Raw genomic sequence first — 22987 nt, forward strand, 5'->3', positions numbered from 1 at the left:
GTCTCTTGAAGGTTCTGAAAAGAGGGCTACAAATGTGTTTAAAGTCCCTGGGACACAAAATGATTGCAACAGTAAGCATTTAAAATTCACATTTGCAAGGTGAACATCTGGAATGCATTCAAAAGAGGGAAAAATTATGAAATGAGAGCGTTATTAATAGCTAACATACTGGAAGACATGAATCAATGGTCAACCTGTTTCCTAAATTCTTTTTGGGGCAGGAAAAAAAAAAAAAAGTCTTGGGAAAATGCCCAAGATTGCCGAATATACCACTACCCTGGAAGGAAATACGATTTACAACATCACCTTTCGGAGGTAAACTTTTTCATTTCTTTAAATGCTGATAACGTCTGCACTCTCTTCTTTCCTCCTACTTTACATGTTGCCGAGGGAAGATCTTTGTAGTTAACGAGGAGTTCTTTGTTCGCCAGCAAAGTGGGATTTTCACACTTGTGCTTTGCGGTGGCGAGCCTCAGCCCTGCAGGTTATTTTTGTAATAATTAATAAAATATCACACTTCTTGGCTTTCTTGCCCCTGCCCAGGGACTGGTTTGCTGCCACCTTTCTGGGTGCTGTTTTAGGAAGCAGAGTGTTTTAGGAACCCGATGATCGAGCTTGGGGAAGAAGGCATAAGAAAGTCCTTGTGTCCCAGCCGAGTGCTTGCTCAGTGACAGCTTCATTGAAGGGTGATTCCAATGGATCCCCAGATGTGTAGTGTGGTGGTATTTATAGGGCCTGGTGTTGACACACTCAAAACACTATTTTATTAAGAGAAAAAATAGTCCTCTATTACTCTTATTTTAGGTGTAAGGAAAAGGAAGTCAGTTGCAATGAATCCGGTAAATGTGTCTCCAACTCAACAGAAAAAGCAAAGGGACACTTTGGGGACTAGAAGAGTCATTCTCATGTTTAACAAATCCTGAGCGTCACCCAGACACTGACACTATTTTGGCACCGGTGACACGGCAATGAAAGAGAAGGACAAGCACTATTAAAAAAAAAAAGTGAAAGAGGCAAAAAATTCAGAGTTTGGGGAAAGAAATCTTCACGTGTCCAGGCTGGAGTCATCCTGAGGACCCCATCACCTTGTTGACACCCCAGGAAATCTAACAACAGTGCTCAGAACTCTTCATATCCTATCTCACAGGGAGCCAGACCCACCCGCCACTAAGTCTGCACCTGAATGCTCACTATGAGCCAGACGTTATACTCAGTGCCCTGTGTGCTTTACTCCTTTATCCTTCCTAACAATCCCACGAGTTAGGTGCTATCAATATCCTCGCTTTACCAACGAGGAAACAGAGGGAGAACGTGCTAACGGTAACTTCGCCCAGTGCCATCTGATGTATAACTGAAAAGCCCCAGATGAGAACACAGGCACTCAGGTTTCTGAGCTCATGGTTGTAACTACGATTTCTCTTGTTCTACCTCTCCAATGTCCTCGGCTCTCGAGCAGCAGGTCAACCCCCAGGGAACCACGCATTTTCATTTCCCTGCATGCATTTTCTTCTGCTAAGTCTTAGAAAACTTTTCCTATGGAAACAGTAGAGAAAGCCTCCCACTAGAACCCATATCTAAGAAAGTATATGGGACTGAGGACGCACACAGGTCCTCTAGTTATCTTGCCTTCTGAGACGACGCAAACCTCAAAAGGAACCCATGCGTGATCCAGCACGTAGACTAACGAATGAGCAAAACACGAGTCTGCAGGTGACATTAAACACGAGAGAAGGTTCTGCCCCAAAACGTGACATGAGCAAATGAAATACATGCTTGTCATTTGACTGATTAAATTTAAATAAATACTTGTTCAATCCGAGCTGCTTGGGAACCCACAGTACAGGTCTTCAAGTGGCTTTTGATTTTAAAGAGAGAAGACAGGGGCACCTGGGTGGTTCAGTCGGTTAAGCATCCAACTCTTGGTTTCAGCTCAGCTCATGATCTCATGGTTCACGGGTTCAAGCCCCACATCAGGCTCTGTACTGACGGTGCAACACAACACATACTCTTTCTCTCTCAGATAAAGAAACTTAAAAAAAGAATAAAGAGAGAAGACATACTACAATAAAAACAGGACCTCCGCCATCTGGTATTTCATATGCCTTTCCTTAATGTTTTTTTTTTTTTTAACGTTGATTTATTTTTGAGACAGAGAGAGACAGAGCATGAATGGGGGGAGGTTCAGAGAAAGAGGGAGACACAGGATCAGAAGCAGGCTCCAGGCTCCAAACTGTCAGCACAGAGCCCGACGTGGGGCTCGAACTCGTGAACCACGAGATCATGACCTTAGCTGAAGTCGGATGCTTAACCAACTGAGCCACCCGGCGCCCCATCCCTTAATGGTTTCAAAACCTTTTGAAAAGCAAACACCTTGGAAGGAAGGAAGGAAGGAAGGAAGGAAGGAAGGAAGGAAGGAAGGACAGCAATGCTTATTAGCACTCGACCCACGGAGAAACTGAGGAAACAGAGAATGTGCATCACTAAAGACATGTCAGAAGTCAGGCTCCTGACTCCTTTCATCAGCATCCTTGCTCAATAACGAAATCTCCTAAGGGGATACGCCCTTTTGTCAGCCACACTGCAAAAGCACTCAGCACGCCGGCTTCGGGTCTTCCGGGAGCAAGGGTGACCACGCACAGCACTCTGTCGCACCACCGCCTGCACTGCGCGGAAGCCCGGAATAAAGCAAATCTCGGCAACAGTGCCTGCCACTCGCCGCCACACCGCGGTGCTGCCTGAAGACGCTGCACCAGTGCTGGCAGCTCGGGCAGCTCGACTTTTACCATTCGCTCCCATTAATGTACTTGGCAATCACACAGAAGAGCTTTTAAATCTAATGGCTCAGACCATAACAAAGCAGAATTATAGGAGCATTTTCAGAATGATGGGGCCATGACCCTTTTAGGTATGCCAGGCTGCCTTATCCCAGGCACAGACTTCAAGTCTGTCCCCCCTGCCCAAGGTCCGCCCTAGGGGGCTCGTAAGTGGAGACTGCGTGCAGCCCGACGTTTCTCCAAAGGAGCATGTAAATTCGCACCTGTGTTGTGTGCACCTGCGTGTGTGCACACACAGATCTCACTGGCCAAAATTAAGACGGGCCATCTGGTAGGTAGGTATTCAGGTTAAATAAGGCTAAACTACAGGGGTGGCTCAGTTGGTTAAGCATCCAGTTCTCGGTTTGGGCTCAGGTCATGATCTCGCGTTCTTGAGTTCCAGCCCCACATCAGGCTCTGTGCTGAGAGCACCAAGGCTGCTTGGGATTCTCTCTCTGTCTCTCTGTCTCTCTGTCTCTCTCTCTCCCTCTCCCTCTCCCTCTCTTTGCCCCTCCTGTGTTTCTGCCTCAAAGTAAATAAACTTTTTTTTAAAAGGCTCAACTTCAGTGAGTCACAATAGACAGGGTTTCAAGGGACTTCCTTTGTGTTCTGAATTCTTCTCAAAGGTGCTAAAACCTCTCTCACCCTCCATGCGTTCGTGACCAAGCAGTTTCTTTCCCAGACTGAAAAGAGATGTAGATTTTAGGCAACTAAGTTCGTGGAGGAAATCTAGACTTTCTTTCAGCGAGTTTTGAATGTTAGGAAATGTGTGTGTGTGTGTGTGTGTGTGTGTGTGTGTGTGTTTAAGTAGAAGTTAGAATGTCTATCATATGAAAAATTAAGGAAATACTTTCAAGGTTCTGCTTATTTATTGAGGCATTTTCTTTCTTAAATTACCCGCATACTCCATTTCCAGGTGATACCATCATTGGTCCTCTTATCAGTGTCAATAATTCCATTTGGCAGGCAGCAGCTAATTCTTTTCATGTGCTAATGATTAATCAGACAAGCCTATTTACTAATGTATCAGAATGCATTAGAAACATAAGGTAATGGTGGACAGAACATCAATTCAGATATAAATGAACTACATTTACATTGGATACCTATTGACTTATGTCACAGAATGAAGTAGAAAATGCAATTTGCTTGTAAACCATTAAAATGAATGAAAATAGAATTTCAAACTCCATCTTCAAACATAACTTTATTGACCTGGCTCTGAGCCTTAAGGGAGTGTCTAAGTAAGTTTAAAATATATAAATAACCCACTAATTCATTTGGCCATAAAAGAGTTAGTGTCTCCACCAACTCAACGCCATGGAATGCACGTACGTTGGAACCGGTACAAGAGAGAGGCCACAGAGCAGTGTGAGGACTTTACATTTTTCACGTAGGGGTTGCTGAGTTAACTCTCCTCTAATCGGTTTTGTTCCCAAGTCCCACATCTGCACATGTCCCAGGGGCATTGGTCCACATCCTAGTAAGCAAAAATTTCAGATTAAGCCCTTTTTGAGAGGGAGAGAGTGACAGTGAGAGAGAGAGACAGAGAGACAGAGACAGAGAAGGCACGGTACAGGGAGCCCAGTCAGATAAAGTGATACTCGTAAGCGTAATACAGGCTAAAACACTGGGGACCAAGCTTTAGGTGCCTACACTGGCTGAAAGAAATAGCTACACCTCTGAGGTGCTTTTTTTTCCTTTTTTATCTGGATGTGGAGCCTGAAGTAGACAAGACTTCTCGCCTCCAAGCGTCTCAAGTATACAGAAACAGAATAGGCATGAGGAAATTGGAGCTGCTCAAAGAAATATAATTAAATCCCCAGCTATTGTTTGTATCTATGACAGCTCAGATGTAGCCAAATGACCAATGGCTGCCTTTGAATTGGCGGCTTAAGCAATTGTTGCAGTTCTGGAAAACCAGGCTCGGCTCAAAGAAGATGCGGGAGGGCATTTTAAGGGAAACCCTGACCCACCTGATGTTCCTTTCTTTTGGAGCCGTCCTTCTCAGACTAAAAGGTGAGGTGCTCATGGAATGTGATGTGCACCGGGGGGAACAGCGTTCTCCAAGAGCATAATTCCCAAAAAGTCAGTCACAAGAGACAGAGGTTTGTTGATAAAGAATTTCACGATCAAATAGATTTTGGAAATTCCCATTAGCTTCTCTCTCCAACCGCTTGGCGACTCACAGGACATCTGACCATGTTTAAAGCTCCAAAAAGTCCTGCAGTGAAGTAGCCTTTTAAAATTTCAGCCTCTCTGGGGCGCCTGGGTGGCGCAGTCCGTTAAGCGTCCGACTTCAGCCAGGTCACGATCTCGCGGTCCGTGAGCTCGAGCCCCGCGTCGGGCTCTGAGCCTGGAGCCTGTTTCCGATTCTGTGTCTCCCTCTCTCTCTGCCCCTCCCCCGTTCATGCTCTGTCTCTCTCTGTCCCAAAAATAAATAAACGTTGAAAAAAAAAAATTTCAGCCTCTCTCGGGGCGCCTGGGTGGCTCAGTCGGTTGAGCATCCGACTTTGGTTCAGGTCATGATCACACAGTTCATGAGTTTGAGCCCCGCACTGGGCTCTGTGCTGACCGTTCAGAGTCTGGAGCCTGCTTCAGATTCTGCGTCTCTCTCTCTCTCTCTCTTTCTCTCTCTCTCTCTCTCTGCCCCTCCTCTGCTTTCTCTCTCTCTCTCTCTCAAAAATAATAAACATAAAAAAATTTACAAAAAACTTCAGCCTCTCTCAAGCTTAATTAAGGGTAAGAATATCTCCTTCTCATAACAAAGATTTAGTGTTCCATAGAGCAGAGGTTTGGAAATACTAAAACAACGATAAAAACAACACTGAGAAAATTAAATAAAATATGTTATGCTAAGTAAATCTATTTTTTTCCTGAAGAAAAATAGAAAGCATGTCTCGCTGTTATTATTTCTCAAGAAAGAACACTTCTAGAGGATTTCACTATTTCCTTAAGCCCCAGCGAAGGAAGATCTGCTACCTCTGAATCCAATGTTTCCTTTTCTGGTGCTTGGGTCCTGGCTCCTTATAAATGCCGGACACACCTTGCATCGAGGGGCATATGTCAGAATGGGCACAGGACTAGGTGTCCCCCACCAAGAAAAAAACAACCTTCGACCCCCGTTCACCCCTTCCACAGGACCTTGTGCTGGTTTACTGCAGTTGCCAGGGAAATAATTCTTAACAGCTTTGCTTGTGTCCAAAGAAGAAAAAAACGCCCCTCCAGTTTGTTCCCAACATTTACTCCGTCAAGAAATCGTCCGGAAGAGCAACTGCAGCTAAGCTGACTTTTGTTAATAATGGAACGATTTTGAAAGTGCAGCTTTGATCAAGGGGAAAATTTTCCAGAATTTGACAACCTTTTTTTTCCATTCCCTCTGGTATAGACTCCATTTTTTTCCCCCCAAAACTGTCTAATGCTGTTTCTTAGGTGGTGTTCAATAGAAACCAGTCTATAATGCAATGCACTCTCTTTATGTGATGTTTAGATATGAGATTGATCTCAGTGGACACCCTGGAGTTCTGAAAGTAGGATTATTGGATTTTGTGGCTTTCTCAGATGTCGAAGATCTTTAAACAGTGTCTTGCAAAGTTGCTACATCCCGCCTGTCTGTGAAACACTTATGAACTCATCAAAGAAGGTAGACTCCATGTTAATTAGACATGGTGGGTGAAGGGGGAGGGCACGCCAGAAGCCGACTTCCTCCCACCATCGAGTTAGTTAAGTGCCAGGACCACGTGTACTTTTATACCTTGAAAAGAAAAATAAGTTCATCCGTCTCCAGATCAATAGGGCCTTAACAGGAAGATTGCTGACACAGGATGGAACTCACAGTTCAGAACAGCAGCAGGGGACAAAAGACGTAGCTGTAAAAGCAGAAATTTGGCAGCCATGTTATATCTCAAGGTTCCTTGAGAAGATTTTCAATAGCTGTGGATTTCAGCTGAATCGGATGGGCAGCAGCAGCATGAGAGCCTGGCCTCATGGCCTGTGGCTCACATTTGAGCAACACAGGGTCATTAGGACACGGTATATTTCCCGTGACTTTAGAAGTGCCACGGGTGGCCATTGTGGAAAGGACGCTGTCGTGGCCCCCGTGCTCCCCTGTTTTGTCACCGCTCTGAAGCCCCAGTGTCAGGCATCAGGATTGTCTGGAAGCAAACCGGACAGTACTCCAGAGGAAAAGAGGAGGGATTCTCAGGACACAATTCCTGGAAAGTGATGCTCTAGAAGCCCAGGCCCGGATCGTACCCCTGTCATCAAACACTGGCTCTGCTCCTCAGGTTTTCAGCCAATGGGTACTGTACCAACCAATTCATGCATGCAAACAGGAAGAAGAATTGATGGATTTTTCTCACTTCAACTTTTGCCTCCCATAATTTTTCTAAACTGTTGGCACTTGTATTCACGTGTTTATATTCAAATATAGTATAAAATCCCATCGGACCCGGCACAAGATTGCACGGCCTTATTTCCCAGGTATATACATGTAACACGGATTTACTGACCACTGTCTCGGCTTTGGAGGTAGACAAGATGGCTGAGATGGTTCAACTGGTCCCACTCAAGAACTGGCGCTGAAGGATTTCTTTCTAACACCACTACCACAAAGTGAGACACTACTACAAGCCTATTACAATGACCCACATCGAGAAGGCTGACAACACCAAATGCTGGTAAGGACGTGGACTGACAGGAACTCTCATTTATAGCTGGTTAGATCGTATAGTGGTACAGCCACTTTGGAAGACAGTTGGGAGATTTCTTACAAAAATTAAACACGCTCTTGCTATACGATCCGGCCATCTTGCTCCCTGGTATTTACCCAAAGCGGTTGAAAACTGATGTCAACACAACAACCTATACATGATATTTATAGCAGCTTGATTCATAATTGCCCAAACTTGGAAGCAACCAAGGTTTCCTTCAGGAGTTGAATGGATAAACAAGCTGTAGTATATCCAGACAATGGGATTTTTTTTTTCAGCACTAAAAGAAATCAGTTATTGAGCCATGAAAAGACAAAGAGGAACCTTCAATATATATATTGCTAAGTGAAAGAAACCAATTTGAAAAGGCCAGGAACCATATGATTCTAACTATTTGACATTCTGGAAAAAGACAGTTAAAAGATCAGTTGTTGCCATGGGTTGGGGGCAGAAATACATGGGACAGGCAGAGCACAGAGGATTTTTATGGCAGTGAAAATAGTCTCCGTTACACTAAAAGGATGGATCCATGCTCTCGTACATTTGTCCCAACCCACAGAATGCCCCACACCCACAGTGAACTCTAATGTAGAAAATGGACTCCTGGTGATCATGATGTGTCTAGTGATCATGATGTGTTAATATAGGTTCATCGATTGTCACAAATGTCTCACTCTGGTGGGCAATGTTGATAATGAGAAAGATTATGCATCTATGGTAGTAAGATGTATATGGGAAATCTCTGCACTTTTTCCTCAACTTTGCTGTGAGCCTAAAACTGTTCTTAAAAAATGAACTCTTAAAAAAAAAACAACCTTGGGGCGCCTGGGTGGCTCAGTCGGTTAAGCGTCTGACTTCGGCTCAGGTCGTGATCTCACGGTCCATGAGTTCAAGCCCCGCATCGGGCTCTGTGCTGACCACTGAGAGCCTGGAGCCTGTTTCGGGTTCTGTGTCTCTGTCTCTCTCTGACCCTCCCCTGTTCATGCTCTGTCTCTCTCTGTCTCAAAAATAAATGAACGTTAAAAAAAAAAAAAACCCTCAAAACAAAACCTACACCACCACCCTGTGGGTGTCCACGGTGCATATCTTCTGCGTCACATGTAAGGAAGTGTCCCATGGTATTGAAATGGGGGTTGGTCACATGGGATAAGTTGGGTGGGAACTGTGGGCCAGTCACCCCACAGCATACTGACTGGACTAAAGGGGCTCATCCAATGGGAAGGGCAGCCACTCTAGATCCCCAGGGCAGGTTCTGTGTTACACTCAGCTAAGTAGGGGCTGGGCTCCTGCAGAGACAGAAGAAGCCCCCATTCGCCTCTCAAGAGCAAACCACAAACAAGGCCTTTGGCAGAGGCCGAGGAGCCTTTGGATGTTGGCTCTGCCCTGCCCCACAGGCTCCCTCGATTCAAAGCCCACTCCAAAGCCCACCAAACTCTTTCCTTCTTTACCTCCCTGCCACCTTTTCCCTTCCCAAAGTCCAGGGCTTTCGTGGATTCCTTGCTTAATAAGCATTCCCCAGATCTACGCTCAAATGATGCTTGTGGCTCTTCCCCTCACCCTGCAGCCCAAGCTTTGAGAATGTAAAACCCAATACAAGAATCCTCCTTTCTTTCTCTCCGTTGTGTTGGGCTCACCCTTCCCTCGAACGGCAACCACAGAAATGCCTGGACGACTGAACAGAAGGGTTACAGGCGAGAAGGAAACGGCCCATGTGTCCTCAAACACAGGATTCTTTCAACTTCTAAAATGCCAATGATGTTCCACAAAATGTCCCATGACTTCTAGAGACTGTGGCCACGGAACATGCTTAAAATGACCGAAATAGGCTCAAGACAGTGTTCTCTTAGTTGGACATGGAGAACTTAGCTGAGTCCCTGAGGTTGGGGTGAGTGGGACAATACTGGGGGCACCCAGAAAGTGCAGGGCAAAGAGCTGTAAGAGGGGGCTTTGAACCACTGCCCCCAATACACACACAGAGGGACACACGGACACAGACTCACGTGCACTTCATCCCAAAATATGGTAGTCTATACATGACTGTGCGTTCACCAGAGCCATCTCTTTCTAAGCAAGGAAACAGACCAAAGCCTCTATGCCACAGTGACAGACACAGTAGTAGCTTTAACATTAAAATTTATCGGGAAGCCTGGGTGGCTCAGTCGGTTGAGCGTCCGACTTCAGCTCAGGTCACGATCTCGCGGTCCGTGGGTTCGAGCCCCACATCAGGCTCTGGTCTGATGGCTCAGAGCCTGGAGCCTGCTTCTGATTCTGTGTCTCCCTCTCTCTCTGTCCCTCCTCCGTTCATGCTGTGTCTCTGTCTCAAAAATAAATAAACGTTAAAAAAAAAATTTAAGAAAACAAAAAGATTAAAATTTATCAAGACTCATGTATCGCTTAAGAACTGTGTGACCTCAGGAAAATCCTTATTTATTTGTTTGTTTGTTTGTTTGTTTGTTTATTTATTTATTTATTTATTTAAATGAGAGAGAGAGAGAGAGAGAGAGAGAGAGAGAGAGAGAGAGAGAGAATTCCAAGCAGACTCTATGCCCAGTGCAGAGCCCAACTCGGGACTTGATCCCATGACCCTGGGATCATAACCTGAGCCAAAATCAAGAGTCAGATGCTCAACCGACCGAGCCACCCAGATCCCCAGATCCCTTTTATTTCGGAACCTCAGTCTTCTTATCTGTTGCATAGAGATCAAATCTCTCCTTGCTGCTAATCTCATGTTAGCATTTTACATAAGATCATGAACATATACATGTGTTAGAAGCTGTAACTCCCCAAGGTTCTGTGTGGGGAGGAGAAATTAGAAAAAAAAAGAAACAAAATCCTCCCAAGTTTGGGGAAACAGTAAGAGATGGAAAGGAAGGCAGCATATCCAAGGGTGTGTGAATAGAAAGGATCTCTTGTAGCTCAGTTCCCCCACCCTTATCTCCAGATGGGGTATCATCTCCCAGCATCCCCCACACTCACAGAAACCTGGCTCTGGGTGAGGGAGGAGGGGAAGGATAGTGCCTTCAGCAAAGCCACTCCATCTAGAGGCCATGCCCTAGCAGGAAGTAGAAAAATAAGTTTAAATCTGCTCTCTGGATGTTTTTTGGCACTGTCTCATTCCTAGCAGGTAGAATTTACGTTAGCTAGGTGCTTAGCAAAAGCTTCAACTTGCTGTGCATGGCATCCATACTTTTCCAAACGTGATTCACAGACTGCCAATATCAGAAGCATCGAGGAGGATGTTCGCATGGGGAGTCCTAGGATCGACCCCCGGTGGCAGGGTCTGTGGCCCAGAAGTCAGCATCTCAAGCGATGGTGCAAAAAGTAAAACAGGGAGACGCGAAATTTGAGGCTGGGGGTGGTGATAATGGTCACCACAGTCGTAAGAGTTCAAATGAGTTAAAGTTCTTTTTACGTGTCCGACACTATACTGAGTGCCTTGCATGTATTCATGTACGAATGCCTCAGTCATGCTATGAAGTAAGTACTGTGATTGTCTCCAATTGACAGAGGCAAAAACAGAGCTCATGGAAACAAGTGACTTCCGGAAGGTCACACAGGGAATAGGTACCAAGGCTGAGGCCAGATCCTGGGCTCTCCGTGCGTGTACATGCAATCACACTTACAGGCAACATACAACAGAAAGGATGTATGTTTCTCTACAGAAACATACAACATACAGAAACATACAACAGAAAGGATGTGTGTTCAACATACAGCAGAAAGGATGGACGGGTGTCCCCGTCCATCGGCAGGCTATACCCCGACCCCGGTTATATTGGGGCAAAATCAGCAGCTTCCTGAGTGAAGATCCCTCAGCGTCTACAATCCCCAGAGCCAGAAAACCCCTCTTTCTGACTCCATTGTGTCTTGCTGCTTGAGATGCATTTGTGATGTTTAATTTATATCCCGTGATCATAAAGCGATTGCATCACTAAAAAGGCTGTGAGGTTGATTTATACGATAGTCGCCTGTGTGTGTTAATTAGAGAAATATCATTTGGCTTTCCACAGAAGAAAAACAATAAATTATAGAGGGGGGAGGGAGGGGCAGTCATCCCCCAAATCTAGGCCAGTTACTCCCCTTGAATCTTATTTATGACCCTAACCAATTTTCCGTTCACACCAGCAACCTTTGGAAAAACAAACTATCACTTGGGTTGAGAAGGAAGGAACAACAGAAGAAGAGTGGGCAAACACCCGTAGAAGTAGGCTTCGTACATGTACGGGTGCACGTGAGGACTCGTACACAAAGCCGTGATCCAGACAGAGAGGTCAGCTCACCCGGAGTGTTCTTCCTCCGACCTCCCCCCCACCCCCCGCCCCCACCTCATCCACTCTGAACATGAACATCACTGTCTCTGAAGCAGGACTCCCTCCAGCGCAACCAACAAATCACTTGCAACAGGAAGGAATTGCCTCCGCGGGATCAGTGGCCCAATATTTTCTACACAGTGGACCGTGTGCCTGGACGGGAACTTTTTCTCCAATAATTGTTAATTGATCTTGTTTATGCCCAAAGGGGAGTACAAAGAAAGATGTGTTGTTTTCCATTTGTTCAGTCGTTCGCTCATTCAACAAACATGAACAGGTAGCTGCTACATGGTAAGTCTTGTGTTAGGAGTGGGCATCCAGGGGTCGGCAGCGGTGGTCACAGCGCCAGACCTCACAGAGCTTACTCTCTAACGGGGGAGATGACAGGAATCAGCTACAGGCCACATGTTATCAAAGAAAAACACAAAGGGGCGCCTGGGTGGCGCAGTCGGTTAAGCGTCCGACTTCAGCCAGGTCACGATCTCGCGGTCCGTGAGTTCGAGCCCCCCGTCGGGGCTCTGGGCTGATGGCTCAGAGCCTGGAGCCTATTTCCGATTCTGTGTCTCCCTCTCTCTCTCTCTCTCTCTGCCCCTCCCCCGTTCATGCTCTGTCTCTCTCTGTCCCAAAAAATAAATAAATGTTGGGAAAAAAAAATTAAAAAAAAAAAGAAAAACACAAGGGATCATGAGAGGCTTCCTTAAAGAAATACTAACTTTGAGTTAAATATCAGAGATGAGTTAATTTGGTTCAGAGGGAGAGAAAAGCATTCCAGAAAGAAAGAACAGCATATTCAAAAGCTGGGAGGGAGCAGGACGAATCCAAAGGGTTGAAAGGTACTCAGTGTGACCCACTAGGAGGAAATAGGGCTGGAGAGGCTGGAGCCAGACCACGCAAGGTTCTTAACCCAGGGTTCAGAAGCGGTTTTTATCCCCAAAGCGGAGAGAAGCCACTGTAAGGTTTTAAACTAGGGCGGGCCGGAGGGTGTGGTATGATCAGATCTGCATGTTGAAAAGATCACTATTTTATACCTTGAAAAGACTTGGGGTTTCATCAGATGAAAAGGGCTGCAAAATTAGGGTTGGGCAAGCAGTCCCGGGGTGGGGGGGGGGTGTGAAATATTCTGAAATGTCATGACACATGGTCGGAATGAGCCCGTCTTCTTCCCAGCCCCCCACACCGGGACCACCTGTTGTGCCCATCAACATTCACACACGGAAGTGTCTGTCTTGGAACTGGCAGAAGGTCCAAGTGGAGAGGGAGGAAGACAGGGTGATGGGGGGGGGGGATGCCACAGCATCTGTGCCCAGCCCACTCCGACCCTGGGTGAGACCCCATGCCTTGAGAGAAGCAAGAGCTGGAAGCCGGTAGAGCAGAGGCTGGTGCAGCCCACGCCCTCTGATCCCTTCCCTTTTTTCTCACAAAAGTCTTCCTCTGACCACTCAAGTGAAGGCAATCCTCAATAGGTCTCCCCGTCTCCATGGTGAGATGGCTGGATGGATTTAATCACGTCTTCGTTAGTTGCGTCTAGACTAGAAGGAGGGCGGAAGTCTTCTCCGTGTTCCGCTCTTCATTAGTACCACACAGCATGGTCCCTGCCACATAGTAGGTGCTCAAAAGGCACTTATACAATGAATGGATGCTGGGTGAACTATGACTTCCGCAGCGTCAGAGGACGCTAACTTTCCAGAACACAATAAAGCAGGCTAAAGAAAAATAAAGAAGTTAGGGTAAGGAAGATAATCGGTGATGGGTGATTTTATTTGAGGGTGGCCAGGGAAGCCCTTTCTGATATTTGAATAGATACTTGAAGGAAAGGAGGGAAGGAGCCATAAAGATATTTGGGGAAGAAGCATCCCAGGCAAAAGAAGGGACAACAAATTGCTGTAATTCCTGAGTGAGTTACGGTTGGCTGCCATTTCTTTTCTTTCCTGAAGATGTGGAACGATGGGATCGTCACCCCCTGAGTTTAAGACCCTCTGCACAGATCTGAGTAGGACTTCCTCAAGCTTTATCGGCTGGGACACCTTCAAAAACCTCACAGTTAAGATATCTGGAAAGGGGAACCGGAGACAGAGGGAAAAAAAATGGAAGATGTCAAGTTGAGCTGTTGCCGTCAGACTGTTATCAGAGGACAGGGGAGGCACCCCCATTGCAGCACTGGGAGGGGTTCCAGAAAATGTGTAGGTAGCAGGTTAGGGTACCGCCATGGTAGCCAAGGAACAAGTACTTTTTGTAACCACCTACTAGGAAGTTCCCTTGCCATGGGGACTGGGGGTCAAGGAGAAAAGAGGAGTTGTGACATATGGAGGTGTCACCCGCTCACCTGAACCCATGAAAATTTCTGATGTAAGGTGGTAGGCATAAAAAAACAACACAGTGAAAGAAAACATCCAGTCCACCTGGAAAGCCCTCCAAGACAGAGACGGAATACTCTGGGACTCAACCCTCCCCCAAATGACACACTCTTGATGTCCCAGACCATGTATCCCAGTACACAACCCCTCACTGTCTTCTGTGGTCCCACTGGGCAACTTTCAGTTCCTGGGATTCACCCTGCTACCTCCCAACACATATTGTTTCTTCTTTCTGGAATGCTCTTCCCCCTGCCTCAGTCAAGTTGACACGTCCTTAATATTATACCACATCTTCCAACGCCTCCATTTTGTGTGATTTCAAAAACAAGATAAGGCAATTATGTAAAATGATCTGATATTAAAAGCTCTATAAAAAGTCCGAGCAAAAACTTCCAGCTTCAGTACATAACAGGAGAGAGAATTTTAGGTGTTTCAGCAGTGATCACACAATAAGTACTAATCACCTACAGTAGGCAAAGCACTAGCCACTGAAGCAGAGGAGTGAAGAATTCTCATGTGGTTATGACTTAACTCCCAACTTCACTGGCTGTAGGATTTGTGATATTTGGGTCTACGGCCCAGCTCCAACCTGGCTTCTCGTAAAAGGCCTTTCTTGGGGCTCTTGGATGGTTCAGTCAGTTGAGCATCTGGCTGTGGCTTAGGTCGTGATCTCGCCGTTCATGGGTTCAAACCCCACATTGGGTTTGCTGCTGTCAGTGCGGAGCCCGCTTCAGATCCTCTGTCCCCCTCTCTGCGCTTCTCTTCCACTCACGCTGTCTCTCAAAATGAAATAAACATTTAAAAAAAAGAAGAAAAGAAAAGGCTCTTCTGTCCAAAGCCCCAGGGCTGTGTTCTTGTCTTGATGAAGGCACTGCTTCTGACCCAAGTGAGGGGAAACAAAAGGATCAGAAAGTGCCCTCCAAATGTGTGTGCACGTGTATACACAAGCAGTAACACTCGCTTAAAATTCTCAGTTTTCCCATTAATTTTGCAACTTTGCCTTTTGGTCCCGTTTCGTAGCATAAAGATGGCCTCAGAAAGTAAGAAATAGGCACCTTTGTGATGCATCATGGGATATTCTATCTATTTCTACTTTTCAATCAAAGTTTTATGCTTTTGAATAACAGAAATTATTCTGTCAGCGAGAGGGCCCATCCTAGAAATAATTTGCTATTGGTTGAATTGTGTTCCTCAAAAATGTTGAAAACTCACATGCTGAAGTCCTAACCCCTAGTGCCTCAGAACGTGACAGAATTTGGAGACGGGGCCTTTAAAGAGGTGGTATGGGTGAGGGTGTTAGGATGGGCCCTGATCCAATCGGAATCGTATCCTTGTAAGAGGAGAAGATTAGGACACAGGCACAATAGAGGGAAGACTGTGTGAGGGCACAGGGAGAGAGAGGATGCCGTCTGCACACCAAGGAGAGAGGCCTCACAAAAGACCAAAGCTGTCGTGGACTTCCAGCCTCTGGAACTGTGAGAAAATGAGTCTCTGTCGTTTACACTACAGAGTCTGTGGTACCTTGTTACGGTGGCCCTAGCAAACTACCTACAACTCTCTTCTATCCCTGTGTGGATGTCATAACCCAGGCCCCTGAGGTTGAGACCAAAAATATGAAATTCATCCCACTTCACCTGAGGGTGAAGCAATCTCAGAAGCTTTGTCTGCTGATACGACACATCGGGAAAGTCTTAGGGTCCTCTGATTTCTCGCTAGGGGCTGAAACCCACCCCACCACTAAGAACCCCTTCTTTGAGAAATACCCTTGACCTCATTCCTCTTCCTTCTGCGTCTTCTTGGAACACCCATGAGACATGCCTTGCTGTGGTTCTCCACTGGAAATGCACAGGAAAATAATCTTGTTAAATTATACTCATCAAACATTTCCATACTTGTTCTACTTCCAATCCCCTGAATTAAATCTCAGGAACCCTAGATAGGGAAACACACACACACACACACACACACACACACACACACACACAACATGATATAATTGGAGAGACAACGGACAAGCAGGTATCTCACATGGCATTTATTTTGTAACACACAACTAGGTCTTAATATAGCACAGTTTTGTATTATTCATTCTTCCATTCAAGAAATTCATTGTGAATTTCTCAGGTTTCAAGCCACATGGGAACCTGTTAAGCCTCTTCCTCAGCACTTGGTGCTTTGCATACAACAGGCAGTTACTACTTGCATGGTCACTGCTTAAACACCCACAATACTATATCCTACTATGTATGATGCTGGAAGTTGTTTTCTGACTTTTTATAGAGCTTTTATATCAGGTCACTTTACAAAAGTGTATTATATTGTTTTTTAAGGTTGAACAAAATGGAAATCTGACAGTTGTGGTAGACCGCCACTTGGGTGGTTCCCAATGGACCCCTGCTCCCAATATTCACACCTTTGTGGAGCCCCTTCCCAGGATGACTCTGGCTTAGCCATGTGACCAGCTTTGGTTCCTGAAAAATAACAAGATGACACAAGCAGAGGCCTGATAAACTCAGGGACCAGCGCAACAGGAATACAACGTGAGCCACAGACATAATTTCCGATTTTATGGCAGCCACATTAAAAAGCAAAAGCGAAAGAAACAGATGAAGTCAACTTTAGTAGTATATTTTATTTAACCCAATATATCTAAAATATTATTCAAAAATGTGATCAATATTGAAAAAAGGTCCTAGGGACATTTTTCCTTCTATTTTTCAGAGTAAGTTTGCAAACTTAGTGTGTATTTTGCCCTTAAAGCACATCTTGATTCAGACTAACCTTCAAGTGCCCTGTAGGCACACGTGGCTGGTGGCTACCCTATTGGGCAGTGCAAGCTTGGACATTGGGACTTGTCCGCTTAGAACATTTGCTGTTAGGCTGCTCCCTCTGGGATCCCAGCTGCCATGCTGTCGAAAGTCCAGCCCAGGGGGGAAGAGGACCCGTGAGGTAGAAACCAGACACGGTGGATAGCCCCCGCTGAGCTCCTCGCAGACAGCCAGCATTCCAATTTGCCGTCCGTGGGAGTAAGCCATCTGAGAGGTGGACCCTCCAGCCACTTAGGAGCCATTCCAGCTGAGGCCACGTGGAGTAGAGACGAGCTCTCCCTTTGGCGTGCTGCCTAAATTACAGAATCCTGGGCAAGCGCATAGTTGTCGCTGTTTTAAGCCATCGGATTACGTTACGTGGTGATTTGTTAAGTAGCCCTGGCTAGATATCCAGGACCGAAGTTATCAAAGATACCAGCTAATGGAGCATCAGTGACTTTCTTCTGTCCCTCGGGCGTGCATTCGCTGTCACTTTGCCTCTCCTGCATGCTCATGGAGTCCTCTCCATGAATGCACAGTGTGCATTCGCTGTCACTTTGCCTCTCCATGCATGCTCATGCATCCTGCATGGAGTCAATGGAAGACGCAGGAGAAGTAAAAGCCTCGGTCACCATCTGCACGGACTTTATAGGCAAACTGAGAAGTTCCTGCTAGGCTGCAATCCAAGCTCTGCCGCTCTATCAGTCTGCTCGAACTGCTAGCATAAAATATCACAGACTGGGAAGCTTAAACAACAGAAGTTGATTTTCTCCAAATTCTGGAGGCCAGAAGCTCAGGATCAAGGTCCAGCAAATTTGGTTTCCGATGAGAAATCTTCCTGACTTGCAGACAGGTGCCTTCTCGCCGGGCCTTCACACGGCCTATCCTCTGTGTGCACATGGTGAGAAAGAGAGCTGTCCGGGTGTCTCTGTCTTATAATGACACCAGTCCTATTGGATCGGGGCCCCATCCTTATGACCTTCTCTAATGTCAGTTACCTCCATAAAGGTCCTGTCTCCGAGTCTAGTCACACTGGGGTTCGGGCTTCAAAATACAAACTGAGGGGCGGGGCACAACTGAGTCCATAGCAGCCACTAACCTTCCATGTGGTCTTAGCCAATTCAGTTCACCTCTCTGAGTCATTCTATTGCTACACCCTTTCTCTTAAGTATGATATGAGGAGTAGAGATTAGAGACCTGGAAGAGAGGATGGAGAAATCATAAAATATCGTGGAGGCTACCCTGGCCTTCTTTCCATCTTTGTGTATTCTGAGAACCAGTAAACGAGGCTGAGTAACACAATGACTGAATGAACAAATAGCAAAAAAAAAAAAAAAATCAGAACTCATGAGTGGGGGAGAAAAATTATCATGACACATGAAAGAATGAAGGAAGGAATTTTGCCTACACCCAAGGATTCCTGCTGGATGTATGATGGAATCAATTCCAGCAAGTGACGAGGAGAAGGTAAGGAGGGCTGGTATTCTGGGTGCACCTACCAGGTTCCAAGGAACGTGTAAAATCTATATTTTAATATGTATACATTCGTATCATTATTGCAGCAATGCAGCAGCCTGCTGTAGTAGGAGTGGTTAGGTTCGGTCTCGAGAGGGGGATCAAAACCTGACTGAGACATTTCAGGTCAATCAGGAGAGAAGTCAGAAGGAGAAAAGGAGGGGCGCCTGCGTGGCTCAGCCAGTTAAGCATCAGGCTTCGGCTCAGGTCATGATCTCACGGTTCACGAGTTCGAGCCCCGCGTCAGACCCTGGGCTGACAGCTCGGAGCCTGGAGCCTGCTTCGGGTTCTGTGTCTCCCTCTCTCTCTCTCTGCCCCTCCCCCTCCCTCTCTCAAAAATCAACATTAAAATTTTTTTTTTTTAAGTAGGAAAGGAAAATGCTGAGACCACCCTGAGGCTCCGTTCAGTACCTGAGTGAAAGAGTTGGGGCAAAGGGAATGATGAGACAGGAAGCCGGGTAAGAGACTCTTGCATAATGCCTTGTGGAGGAAGAGGAAGATGGGGAAGGAGGTAGAGGCCGTAGCAGTGGGCCTGCCGCCAGCAGATGTGGTGACAACACCGGCGGGGCCGGCTTCCTGGGCCTGTGGCCTGAGCAGCTGCATGAGGCCACCGCCTAGAGGGGGCATCTGCTCAGAAGGGCTCTGTGCTTGGTTAAGGCTTTGCTGTCATCCCCTTGAAGTTCTTCAGTTGTGATCGAGGAGCCTCACAGTTTCCTTTTGCACTGGGCCCCACAGATGATCATACAGGGTCCTGATGCGGTTGTATGAAAACTCTCACGCACTGAGCTTCTACGACGAAGCGGCATGGGCATCAGCGTGCACACATGACGTCATCTCCATGAGATGGACCCAACAAAAAAAGACAAAAAAAGACAAAAAAAGAACAACAATCAGCACCGCCTGTGAGCACAACCCCCGTGGGGGTCCTCTCTTCTCCAGGGAGCTGCCCAATGGTCACAAAGAGAATGAGACACCCTGGCCGGCTGACAGTGGTCACGTTTGAGAAGGCATCCTTAGTAACAAAGAGCTGGCATCTCAATGGCCATGTCACGGAACGACGGGGTTCTGTAGTTCTTAGATTTCGCACTTGCTGCTGCTGCGAGTCTTACGTAACGTAAAGTAAATCCTAAGGTACCGTTCATTGATGGGTTCATTCATCCAACATCTGACAAACGCTTGGAATGCTGGTCTTAAGAAAGAAGCAGACCTAAGGAAGTTCATCCCTTCCTTCAGGAAGCTCTCACTTACTGATCTAAAGCATAATGCAAGAAACAGTGTTAAGCATAGGATCTCCGACTTAGCCTACAGACCAGGAGGCCCCCTGAATCGGCCCCAAGGGGCAAGAGACAATTGGGGCTTGACTTCTAGTCTGAGTCTCTTCGTTCACCCTGCAAAGATCTCTGCTTCTGGGGCATCTCCGAAACAGTCTCCCCTCAGCCAGCACGAGGCCCCTTGTCGCCTGCAACTGCTGAATTCCAACTCCAACCCTCCCCCCGCCACCCTCCAGACGCACTGAGTTGGAACTCAGCTGAGCAAACACGCGCACACAGACTCTCCGGTTGAGTGGATGTGGGGAGAGGACATGGCGTGAAGTAAGAACCAAGGGTAAACTCCCACACGGTTGGAAGCAATACCGCACCGTAAAACCCAAGCGCGACCGAATCAGGGCGGCAGCCGTGCACCTGCCCGGTCTAGAACGAATCGAACCAGGGACAAGGCACTTCCCCTTGTTGGAAAAGAAAGAAAAAATACCAGTCAAAACAAAACAAAACCCTGCCCTAGAAACTGTGGGAAAAGACCTCAGGAAGTGCAGGGCCCGCTCCGATGTCTACCTCCCCGCCCCCTAAGCTTCCATAAACACTTACCATTTCATAAAAGTTACAGTTTTACACATGATTTCTAAGCTGCCAAAAAATGTACAGTGTGCGTGGCCCCCGCCGGTTCCAACATGTTTTATAAACATAACAAGCTGTAGCAGCCACCCCAGATGTTTTCACAACTTATTTTTTTTTCATAATTTAAAATCTGTTCGACCTGATGGTTTTCGTTGGTTTTTTTTTTTTTTTTTTGCTCCGCGCACATTTCGACTGTAAAAAAAAAAAAAAAAAAAAGGAAACTGAAATATTATTCATGTGGTGCTATGCTGCTACACCTAATTTCTTCTCAAGTTCACACTGAACCGAAACGTCTCTAGGAACCTTAAAAAAGGCAGCAGCCGAGAAAGTGAGGAAATATGTCAAGGACTTGTAAATAAACAGCTGGCTCCCAACATATGGATTTTCTTCTATATTTTTCAGGTGCCACAGCCGCCCATCCGTATCTGCCAGCCCTACAGCTCCCGGCATAATTCAACTGTAATTGATAATGTAAGGGCAGATGGAGAGGACTGTCGGCCCCTCCCTTGCATCTCTGGGGACGCTGCAGAAATCAAAGCAGATGGCCCAACTGCATCTTCTTTATGTGTTGCTGCGAGCTCCTCTGTCTGCAGGATAATGGATCATTACGGCCTGCTGTGTACAAACACCAATATGCTTTTAAATCTGGTTCTGAAGCTTATGAAAAAGCCCCGTATTTCATATTAATTTGCGAAGCTGCACTTCACAAGGTCCACTGTTGTTAATTTATGATTTGGAAGCGGGCGGGGGAGGGAGAAGTTCGCAAGGAGAGTGCCCCACCCCCTCCTTCCTTCTCTCCCCCACCCCCCATTCTGGCTCCCTCTTGGCCCTCCTCCCCCCCACCCCCGGCCCTGCCTCCCATGCAGCCCGCAGTGGTCAGCTGGAGGGAACAGCAGATCCAGATCGGCTGCTCTGGTATTTAATGGATGGACTGGATTCCAGCAGTAGAGGGTTTGCCGAACATGCCATCGTAAGAGGAGGCTGGGGTTCAGTTTCCCATCAATGGCACGGAGGACGCGGAGGAGAAGAGTCTCCGAGCTGGTCTTTCCACGCTCTCTCTCACCTCCTTCTTCTTGCCTGTCCAGTGAGAAACAGGAATAAAAGGGGAGCAGGGAAATTAGCGCCCCTACCTCATCACAGTGTCCTGTGGGGAAGGGTCCACGGCACGAGCACAAAATCAGAACAGCTTTCCACGGTACCCGTGCATCCATTCGGAAGACCTTCTTCATCTCTGTCAGTTCTTCACTGGCAAATATCTTTGACCCCCAGCTGTGTGCCACGAAATAGCCCGGGTCCGGAGGAGACCAAGGAAAACACACACCCCTATTCTAGCAGCTCGTGGTCGTAGAGAGCTCAGTTGAAAATGTGAGAAGAAGACGATGGGGGCGCCAAGCTGGTGCCACACACACTCAGACAGGAACCCGGAAGTGGAACACATACATCCTGCCCAGGGACCTAGAGGCTGTAGCCTTAGAAATAAGTTAAGACTTGACCAGGCAACAGAATGTGCGGATGGGGGGGGGGGGGGGGGGGGGGGGCTTGTAGGTTTTTATACAGTGGGGTGGAGAACCTTTGAGGAATTCTGAACTGGAACGTAGGAAAATTACATCTCTCCATTCTGGCTCAGGGCCTCCCTTGTTCTTTGTCTCATTCCAAGGGAGTCTTAAAGCCGGCAGCACATGCGTTATTTTCCTGAGATGCCAGTAACTAACGGCTTAAGGAAGGAGTTACAACTCAAATGCCTCCAAGGATCCAGCAGGTGACAAGACCATGGGCAGCTGGCCAGCTGTGTGGCCCAGGGCATGCGTGGAGGGGGGATAGGGAGTGGAGAGGCCTCCTGTGTAGACCAAAAGCGATGGCTTCTGCTGGCTGGGGACAGCTGGGGCCTCCCGGTTGCCTTCTTGCCTTTGGATATTAAAACGGGTAGCACATCACATTCATTGCCCCATTTGTTTCTCATGGAGCACCCAGAGTCCCCCGGGGACCACACAACAGTGAATGTCTATGAAAGAGCTGTGGGCTTTCTGCAGAGCCGCAGCGGTGAACAACAGACAAGAAGCCATTGTCGCATCCTCGTCTACGCCGATGCCAACCTAGATGTGAGAAACCAGCCAACGCTTATGCCTTGCTCGGATCTCAGGATTTGAAACGATACGTTCAATAATACCAACAGCTGACAAAAATGTAACATTGGGAGGTGTCACCTGTAAGACCAGTTTCCTAGTTTCTCCCAAACAATTTTATGGAGATCTGACAAGCTTGGGCCGTGTCATCGCTGAGCTGAGTCCCATCAAGGCCCACCCTGCTCCCTGTGGCTCCGGACTCCACCCAAGCCCACCAGGCAGGGAAGCTCGTTCTGCCTGTCCACTCACAACAGATGATCCTCTCTCTTATATTCTTTCCCCGTGGAAGTTCAACAGCCTGAAACGCAAGGCAGCCTTAACGCTCGCAAGGCAAAAGCCTTTTTCATCGGCCTTCGGATGGTAAATAACACATCGTTAGTCTCAGAGACAAACAAATGAAAAATGAAAGAAACCAAAGCCACATATGGCAGCCCCTAAATGTGTTTTTTCTTACTCAC

At 46.9% G+C, this 22987-nt stretch overlaps 2 long non-coding RNA genes across 2 annotated transcripts in view; one reads left to right on the forward strand and one right to left on the reverse strand.

The window, feature by feature from the left end:
- LOC123382279 overlaps positions 1 to 22987 on the forward strand; it is a 59953-nt gene that overhangs the window by 36365 nt on the left and 601 nt on the right. Inside the window, exon 2 of the long non-coding RNA XR_006590421.1 lies at positions 18881 to 18969. This is a non-coding gene — a long non-coding RNA (uncharacterized LOC123382279). The remainder of the gene's footprint in view (positions 1 to 18880; positions 18970 to 22987) is intronic.
- On the reverse strand, positions 16802 to 21159 carry LOC123382280. Its single transcript, XR_006590422.1, has 2 exons — positions 18923 to 21159; positions 16802 to 18193 (listed from the first exon to the last, which is right to left on the reverse strand). It is a non-coding gene; the product is annotated as an uncharacterized LOC123382280 (long non-coding RNA).

Source organism: Felis catus, chromosome E2 (assembly GCF_018350175.1).
Source record: "Felis catus isolate Fca126 chromosome E2, F.catus_Fca126_mat1.0, whole genome shotgun sequence".
NCBI lineage: Eukaryota > Metazoa > Chordata > Mammalia > Carnivora > Felidae > Felis > Felis catus.